The following is a 9,541-nucleotide window of genomic DNA, read 5'->3' on the forward strand; positions in this document are numbered from 1 at the left end:
AGCTCTTGATGGTTATTATAACCTATACCTGAAAGAATCTCGATATTGCATTTTTCCTATAAGAATTACAGACAAATATTTGGAGATTAAAGTTTTGATAGGGTATCCAGAGAAGAGTCCTTACTGGGGGGAAGTGCCATTTCAGTATAGACCTGAAGGATCTAAGAGTGAGAAACTTTTCAAAATAGAAAAAGCAAGTAAAAATTTTGTCTTCTACTTACTCCTATGGTTGGCTCCAGATTTGTTCCATCACTTAATTGTAAAAAATTACCTGCACCAAATGACCCTGCATTAAATATTATGCTTTTGTGATAGAATGACTCCAAAAGGGTAAATATCTAATTTAGTTCCACGACAGAGATATCTTGTCTATTCCTGACATTTTCCCTAACATATCAATTTCAGTATTAAGCATGTTGATTTTCTTGGAAAAATATCCCATTTGAAATTTTATGGAAATTTCATTAAATCAGCATATACATAAAATTCTTCACCCTGTTCCAATGTGCTAAGTGGTTCCCCACACATCTGGGAAATTCTTTGTGACACAAGCTGGATGTCCTACAGTTCAACTAAATTCTGACACTGTCTACCTGGAGATAGTGTCAGATCCCACAAGTTAAGGGCTTTGTCCTACAAGACTACCCCTACTCCCCAGCATCAAAATCCAGTCACCCAGACTATCATACTGGCTATGGGTTAGAAATTCTAAGGATTCCCTTCTTGGGCTTGGTTAACTTGCTGAAAAGAACACAAAACTCAGACATTTTACCTGCTGGATAACAGGTTTATTCTTAAAAAGTATACTTAGGAACAGCCAGATGGAGGAGATGCCTAGGGCAAAGGGATGTGAAATGGGGCTCAAAGCTTTCATGCTCTGTCCCAGAGTATCTCTCCCCAAACTGGTATGTGTTCCCCAACACAGACGCTCTCCCAGTCCTATCCTTTGGGTTTATATATATAAAGGGTCATGTGTATTTAGATATGATGTACATATAAAATATTTTAAAATTTAACTTAATCTTTTTTTAAGAGGACTATTTTTTTTAATAGTCTTTATTGAATTTGTTATAATATTGCTTTTGTTTTATGTCTTAGTTTTCTGGCTGTGAAGCATGTGGGATCTTAGCTCACTGACCAGGAATTGAATCGTCACCCCCTGCATTGGAAAGTGAAGTAATAACCACTGGAGCACCAGGGAAATCCCATTAACTTTAACTTAATCTTGAACAAGTGGCACTAGTGGTAAATAACTCACCTGCCAATGCAGGCCAGACACAAGAGATGTGGGTTTGATCCCTGAGTTGGGAAGATCCCCTGGAGTAGGGTGCAGCAACCCACTCCAGTAATCTTGCCTGGAGAATCCCATGGACAGAGGAGCCTGGAGGCTCCATTGGATTGCAAAGAGTCAGATATGACTGATGTGACAACATTCATGCCTGCAATCTTAAACAAATTTGAGGGCTGAAATTGCAGTTTTTTTTTTCTTTCATAGATCATTGGACTTCTGTGTCTACCAGAGCTGAGTTCTGCTACTTCCCTGGAATCGGTTTAGCTCCTTTCATTCATCTTGGGTGAATGCAAGCATCTCAGGTTCAGTCTCCAGACATTTTTTGAGTCTATGGTTTAGTCCCTTAGTGGTACCTACTTTCCTTCTCTGGTTCTTACTCAGGTTCCTTCCTTTTCTTCTTAAGCTTCCTGTTCTGTGTTCTGTCAAGTGATTTGTTGTGTCCCTTTGAAGAGTTCTGTTATTTATTAAGGCCAAAAATGTATTGTAAGTTGCTTGTATTTGCTGTAATTATCTTGGGAGTGTTAAACCGCATTTAATTGGTACACAAGTGGCAAGTTAGACCAGTCTCATAAATGTCTCAGAGAACACTTAAGTTCATTGCATTTTATAACGTTTATGTACAGTGCATTAACTAGAAAATGCAATGGCAATTGCCATCTTCCCACTGGACAAAATTGACAAAATACAAATATCTTTACTAAAGGCAGCACAGTTAATTAACTTTTCTGCATTATACTTCATCATATACAAAGCAATTTGCTTTTAGAAATAGAATATGGCTTGCTACATTATTGCTTTTATAAACTCCATGTTCCTCTTTGTGCAACAAACTCAGCCAGTGAGTTTTATTTGGAAAATTCCTAATCTATGAACTATTATTTATTCTGCATTTTATATCAGAAGACCAACTTTTAAATGGCTCATGAATGAAATAAATCTAATTGATTAAATATTCGCTCACATTTACAAGTCTGATTAGGCAAGGAGAATCCTATGTACAAATCACTTTGTACTGCTTGTGTTCATGTAAGGCACCTCAGTGATATTAAATATTGATATTTAATGAATATTGGTATTCATTAAATCAATATTTGCTATTTCATTATTGAAATAATGAATATTGATATTATTATATAATGAATAGTGATATTTCATTATTGTAACACTTTGTTACCATTATCTGATATGTTAAAAAATACAAGGCAAAAGAGGAATAAAGAGAGGGTGATTTAATTTCACAAAGAAAACTCCCCAGTCTCAATATCTTAGGTGTATTTGAAGGATTTAATCTTTGGGCAATACTTCATGATGAGCATTTTTCAAGTAGTGGAGAAGGCATCCAGTGAAATAGCAGAGCTAGGCAGAGTCATGCTTCCTAATTTCCCTGCATGAGAGTATTCAAAGTGAAACCTCGGAACCTGACTGTATGTAAGGAAATAATAAAATACAGTGGTGTAGGCACCCAAAAATATAACCAACAAGCAAGCACATGATCAGAGAGAAGTTAAGCCAAATATCTGCTTTTTCCTCTAGGCACTATTCTCCATTTCCAATTCGTAAACTCTCAGTCTTCCTGATAGAATACTGTCTATCACTGTACGAGCCCCCACGGCCTCATTCCATGAAGCTGTCCGTCTCAAGAACAGTCCTAAGTTGTCTTCTTACTGCTCTTAGTTCTCCCTGCAACTCACTTTCAGTGGATGATTGCCTATGGTGCTGAGACTGTGTTCACTTGAGAAGATGCTGCTACCAAGTGCACTTGCTTCAAAACCCCCTTTCACATCTGTATCACTTAATTGTCCAGAATTTTATTAATGCAGGATTCTGACTGCATGGTACACTTGACTGAAGGTTTGGATAACAGGTGAAATGTCAAATCAAGAAGATAAAACTTGGAACTGGATGTAAAAAATAAAAACAAAACTGTTTTGATAGTCTAAGGAAAGAGCAGACATTTCAACCTATGTGCGTGTGTGTGCACACACACATACTGACACACACTCACAGTCAACCAAGACCTATTTTCTTGATTTGACAAACAAGTCTGAGAGACTCAAGGCAAATCTCCAAACTCCTTTTGAAAAACCCTCTCTGTTACCTTCCTGACATTGTGGCAATCAAAGCTGAAATAGTCCACAGAAATAACAATGCAGAGAAAAGTAGTATTCAGTTGACAAAGAAATCGCAAACGGACCTCTATGTTCAGCCTGTTTATTCAGAAATATGGTTGATTTACAATTTTGTGTTAGTTTCGTGTATATGGCAAAGTGACACAGATAAACACACACACACACACACACACACACACACACACACACACACATATACATATGGCTTCCTTGGTGGCTCAGGGAATTATATACTCATTCATATTAGTGTTACTGTTCTTGAAAAAGAGTGTGGATGTTCCAAGATTTACTTACTAGAAAAAAAAATGTGTATATATATAGTAGATATTGGAGAATCTGCATGCAAAGTGGGAGACCTGGGTTCGATCCCTGGGTTGGGAAGATCCCCTGTAGAAGAGAACGGCTACCCACTCCCATATTCCGTGGACAGAGGAGCCTGGTGGGCTACAGTTTATGGGGTTGCAAAAAGTCAGACACTACTGAGTGACTAACACATTACTTTTCACATTTTTCCTTTATTGTTTATTATAGGATATTGATAATAGTTCCCCTGTGTTATACAGAAGGGCCTTGTTGATTATCTAGGAATTTTTTAGGCAAGAATACTGGAGTGCGTGGCCATTCCCTTTTCCAGGGGATCTTCCTGACTGAGGGATTGAGCCAGGGTCTCTTGGATTGCATGCAGATTCTTTACCATCTGAGCCACCAGGGAAGCCGCTTTTTATGTTTAGTAGCTTGCATTTGCTAATCCCAATCTCCTAGTTTATCTCTCCCTAGCCCATTTCCCCTTTGGCAACCAGAAATTTGTTTTCTATGTCCATGAGTCTGTTTCTGTTTCATAAACAGGCTCATTTGTGTCATGTTTTAGATTCCACATATAAGTGGCATTATATAGTATTTGCCTTTCTCTTTATGACTTACTTCACTTTGTATGATAATCTCTCAGTCATCCATGTTGCTACAAATGGCATTCTTTCTTTCTTTTTTTTTTTTTTTTTAAGACTTATTCAATCCATCGTGCCTCAGATAAAGAATCTGCCTGCAATGTGGGAGACCAGAGTTTGATTCCTGGGTTGGGAAGGTCCTCTGGAGAAGGTAATGGCAAGCCACTCTAGTGTTCTTGCCTGAAAAACCCCATGGACAGAGGAGCCTGGAGGTCTACAGTCCATGGGGTCCCATTGAGTTGGGCATGACTGAACTAGTTAGTCTTAACACTTTCAGTTTCAACCCATTTTGGGTTAATTTGCCAGGGAAGTTAGCCTTGTTTTTCTGCTGAAAATTTTCTAGTAAGTAAGTCTTGGAACACACACACACACACACACACACACACACACACACACACACACACACACACACAGTTTTTAAAGAAGAGTAGCATTAATATGAATTAATATAATCTAAGTGCACACTTTGGTAGAATATCTGCCTGCAAGTGCAGGAGATGTGGGCACGATTGCTGGGTCAGGAAGATCCCCTGGAGAAAGAACTGACAACTCACTCCAGTATTTTTGCCTTGGCAATTCTATGTGGTCACTAAAGAGTAGGACACAACAATAAAGATAATTAGTTTTTTGTTAAATACAACTTTAAATTCCAAAATATTCTTAGTCTAAAGGTAATAGCATTTACCTTCTCTTATCAACTTTTTTTTTCAAAGAAGCTCTAAAGGCATTCCATTCTTTAAAAACTGATAATTAGTTGCAATGTTTCACCAAACCAAGCTTCATTTCATTGACAGTCAATTTTAGTTATACAGACTTCATAGGGATTTCATTTTAACGTCTATCACCAATCTCTGAAAGTATAAAGAATACAGACTTTTTGAGAGCAAACTCCCAGGGTGGGGATATTGTGGTTCCAGCTTTTAGATTATTGATAATATTTTCAAGTGCCCATAATACTCTGGGATTGGAACTGTCAGAAGTAATCACTTCTGTTGACCTAAAGCAGATGGTGCTAGTAGTAGAGAACCCACCTGCCAATGCAAGAGGAGACCTAGGAGAAGTGAATTTGATCCCTGGACAATTCCCTGGAGAAGGGAATGGCAACCCACTCCAGTGTTGTTGCCTGGAGAATCCCATGGACAGAGAAGCCTGGTGGGCTGCAGTCCATAGCGTTTCAAAGAGTTGGGCACAACTGAAGCAAATTATGAGCACAAGCACAAATAGACTGTCAGTTATTTCTACAGATTTAAAAAAAAAGGTGGAGGGAAGTGTTCAGGATCAGCAGAACTTTGCAATTTGGGGTCTGCAACCATGTGCAACTCCTCCAACAATGAGGGAATGCTTTTATAAAAGGGAAAAGAGGTTAGAAGGGCTATAATAAGCAGAGTCCATTTATCACTTTTGATATTTTTCATGGAGAAATTTATTTACTAATTTGCAGAAGTAATTTTTCTTCCAGTTGCATTGTTGGGTCTCTTCATTTAGTTTTAAAGTTTAACAGTTAAGTTATCTTGCAAATGGTGATGGCAGCCATGAAATTAAAACACGCTTACCCCTTGGAAGGAAAGTTATGACCAACCTAGATAGTATATTAAAAAGCAGAGACATTACTTTGCCAAAAAAGGTCCATCTAGTCAAGGCTATGGTTTTTCCAGTAGTCATGTATGGATGTGAGAGTTGGACTGTGAAGAAAGCTGAGCGCTGAAGCGCTAAAGTGCTGCTTTTGAGCTGTGGTTTTGCAGAAGACTCTTGAGAGTCCCTTGGACTGCAAGGAGATCCAACCAGTCCATTCTAAAGGAGATCAGCCCTGGGCTTTCTTTGGAAGGAATGATGCTAAAACAGAAACTCCAGTACTTTGGCCACCTCATGCAAAGAGTTGACTCATTGGAAAAGACTCTGATGCTGGGAGGGATTGGGGGCAGGAGGAGAAGGGGACGACAGAGGATGAGATGGCTGGATGGCATCACCGACTCGATGGACGTGAGTTTGAGTGAACTCTGGGAGTTGGTGATGGACAGTGAGACCTGGTGTGCTGCAATTCATGGGGTCACAAAGAGTCTGACACGACTGAGCGACTGAACTGAACTGAAGTAAAAATAGTTTTTGTTTCTTACAGAAGGAATAATAATTTGCCTCACACGTTAAAAAGATAAGAATGAATTTCTTCTAGGCTGTGGAAACATAAAACTCAAAAAGATGTAAATGTCACACCAACAGACCACAGTCTTAACAAACGAAATGGACAATAACTCACCGGTACCCACTTGTGTGCAGAGAGGGGGACATGATTGAGTGACTGAGCACACACAAACACACTTCCAATGAAAGTGCAGTTGAGCTAGTGGGATATGTCAGAAAGTAGTGATATGTTAAGGCACTGCAATTCTCATCACTTTACATTTTAAGTTCCAAGGTAGCATGAGTGATTAGAACAGATGGTGCTTGTAAGGTCTCAGGTTTAGTATTCTCCAAAAATTAGTGGCATATTTACATCCTGGTTCAGAATTAATAAAAGTCTGTTGTTTCTATATCAAAAGTAAATTGAAATATACATTCAATGGTTGACATAGATGAAGTACATCTGCTTTTATATAAAGAACTCCAATTTTTTAAAAAGTTATGACAAGTAATGCTCAATTATAAAGAACATATATTATGACTCAATACTGTCTAATGCTTGTATCCTTTCTTAATGAGCTCTGCTAACCCAATTATGTCAGTCATCAAAACAAAATATGACTTAAATGTTTACATGGTTTATTCACATAGGGTACTCAGTAGGTTTTTTTGTTTTTAAACTAAAGTGATTTGGAATATTATGAATGGTATTTGGGATACTGGAATGGCCATGAGCACTTCTTGTTTGTAAACTGTCCTGCCAACCAAATATAAAGCAACCTAGAATAATTTAGTCTTGATCAACACAAATCAAAGAGAGTGAAAAGATTGGGAATGAACCGAAGTTATCAGAATCAATTGTTAACATAGAAAATCAAACCCCAAATAACTCTCCATTGTTTTGTCCATAGAAACAATGAATTTGATGATTCAACATCATACGATTGCATTTTCCAATGGTTAAGAAAGAGTTGGCATCTGTAGCTCTGTTTCTGTGTTTCAGAAAACTCTGCTCAGTACTCTGTAATGGCCTATATAGGAAAAGAATCTAAAAAAGAGTTGATATTATGTACATGTATAACTGATTTACTTTACTGCACATCTGAAACTAACAGAACATTATAAATCAACTATGATTCAATAAAATTTAAAAAAATTACTAAATATAAAAAAATGGTAAATTCTCCAGCTTTGATCAAGTTAATCAGTATTTTAAAATAAACCAAATATTTAAGGACTAAATTAGAAGTCTTTTCATCCTAAATTACCTAATTTTTTTATTTTTGTGAATTAAGTTCCATAATCATTGCTGTTCTTCATAGTATTACTCTCTTTACATGGCAACCACTTGGTGAAACCAGAGATTTGTTGATCAAAGATTAGAAAGTTTCATTTCATTTAGGCTTGCTACACACTGTTAGATTTATCTGCCCCTATGAAACAAATTGCTCCCAAAGACACTTTGAATGAAGCCTGATCCATAATCTCTGTCAGCTGCATGTTGAACTCAATACATCTGTCACTTTTTTTTTATTAAAGGAAAGCAAATGTATTGAAATGGATATAATATTTTGAAAAATATATCTAATCTACATTATACATGTATTCTCAGGCTAGCAATGGAGCTTGATTTAACAGAAAAATTTTATGGCCCATTCTGGTGTTTAGTTTATAGCCTCTGTATCTTGTTTGCCAAAACAATAAAAAGTCTGCTTTATGTAATCAGCAAAAATAACAAGCATTTTCATGGTTGGGCAAACTGGGAGATAGTTCATTGTAATCTGCTTTATGGTTATAACTGGAAAAATTATAAAAGACTGGTTAAATATGCATATCAAAAGAGTGTTTCCATAGTGAAATTCGCAAATGTATATGGTCTTCCTTTAAAAAAATCAGAGTTTCTCTACACGAGGAGGAAAGCAGAAAGAAAGTCATAGTGAATCATATGACTTTCATATCAGAAAGTCAAAGTGAATCACAGTGAAAGCAAAAGCTAATAATAAGGCTAAGGTAAATGTTGCAATTTAAACATTAGAAATTACATTTGATTTTATTAGAAAAAAGTATTTTGTTTACTTTTATTAATATTTAAAAGTATTTGATTTATTTAAAAGAAAAAAATGTCAAACTAAATCTCTCAGGTTAACAATTAAGTTTAATTTTTTCTAGTTAAAAAAAATATGTAAATCTTCATGAGTCCCCATTTGTGACATTATAATGTAACCATTCTTCAAGAAAAAGAAATGCAAAAAAGCAAAATGGCTGTCTGAGGAGACCTTACAAATAGCTGTGAAAAGAAGAGAAGCAAAAAGCAAAGGGGAAAAGGAAAGATATAAACATCTGAATGCAGTGTTCCAAAGAATAGCAAGGAGTGATAAGGATCCCTCAGCGATCCATGCAAAGTAATGGAGGAAAACAATAGAACAGGAAAGACTAGAGATCTCTTCAGGAAAGAGACAGGGATACCAGAACACCTGACCTGCTTCTTTAGAAACCTGTATGCAGGTCAGGAAGCAACAGTTAGAACTGGACATGGAACAACAGACTGGCTTCAAATAGGAAAAGGGGTACATCAAAGCTCTATACGGTCACCTTGCTTATTTAACTTATATGCAAACTATGTCATGAAAAATGCTGAGCTGGAGGAAGCACAAGCTGGAATCAAGATTGCTGGGAGAAATATCAATAACTTTAGATATGCAGATGACACCACCCTTATGGCAGAAAGTGAAGAAGAACTAAAGAGTCTCTTGATGAAAGTGAAAGAAGAGAGTCAAAAAGTTGGCTTAAAGTTCAACATTCAGAAAACTAAGATCATGGCATCTGGTTCCATCACTTCATGGTAAATAGATGAGGAAACAGTGGGAACAGTAGCTGACTTTATTTTTCTGGGCTCCAAAATAACTGCAGATGGTGATTGCAGCCATGGAATTAAAAGACGCTTACTCTTGGAAGGAAAGTTATGACCAACCTAGAGAGCATATTAAAAAGCAGAAACATTACTTTGTCAACAAAGGTCCATCTAGTCAAGGCTATGGTTTTTCCAGTGGTCATGTATG

Source organism: Budorcas taxicolor, chromosome 1 (assembly GCF_023091745.1).
Source record: "Budorcas taxicolor isolate Tak-1 chromosome 1, Takin1.1, whole genome shotgun sequence".
NCBI lineage: Eukaryota > Metazoa > Chordata > Mammalia > Artiodactyla > Bovidae > Budorcas > Budorcas taxicolor.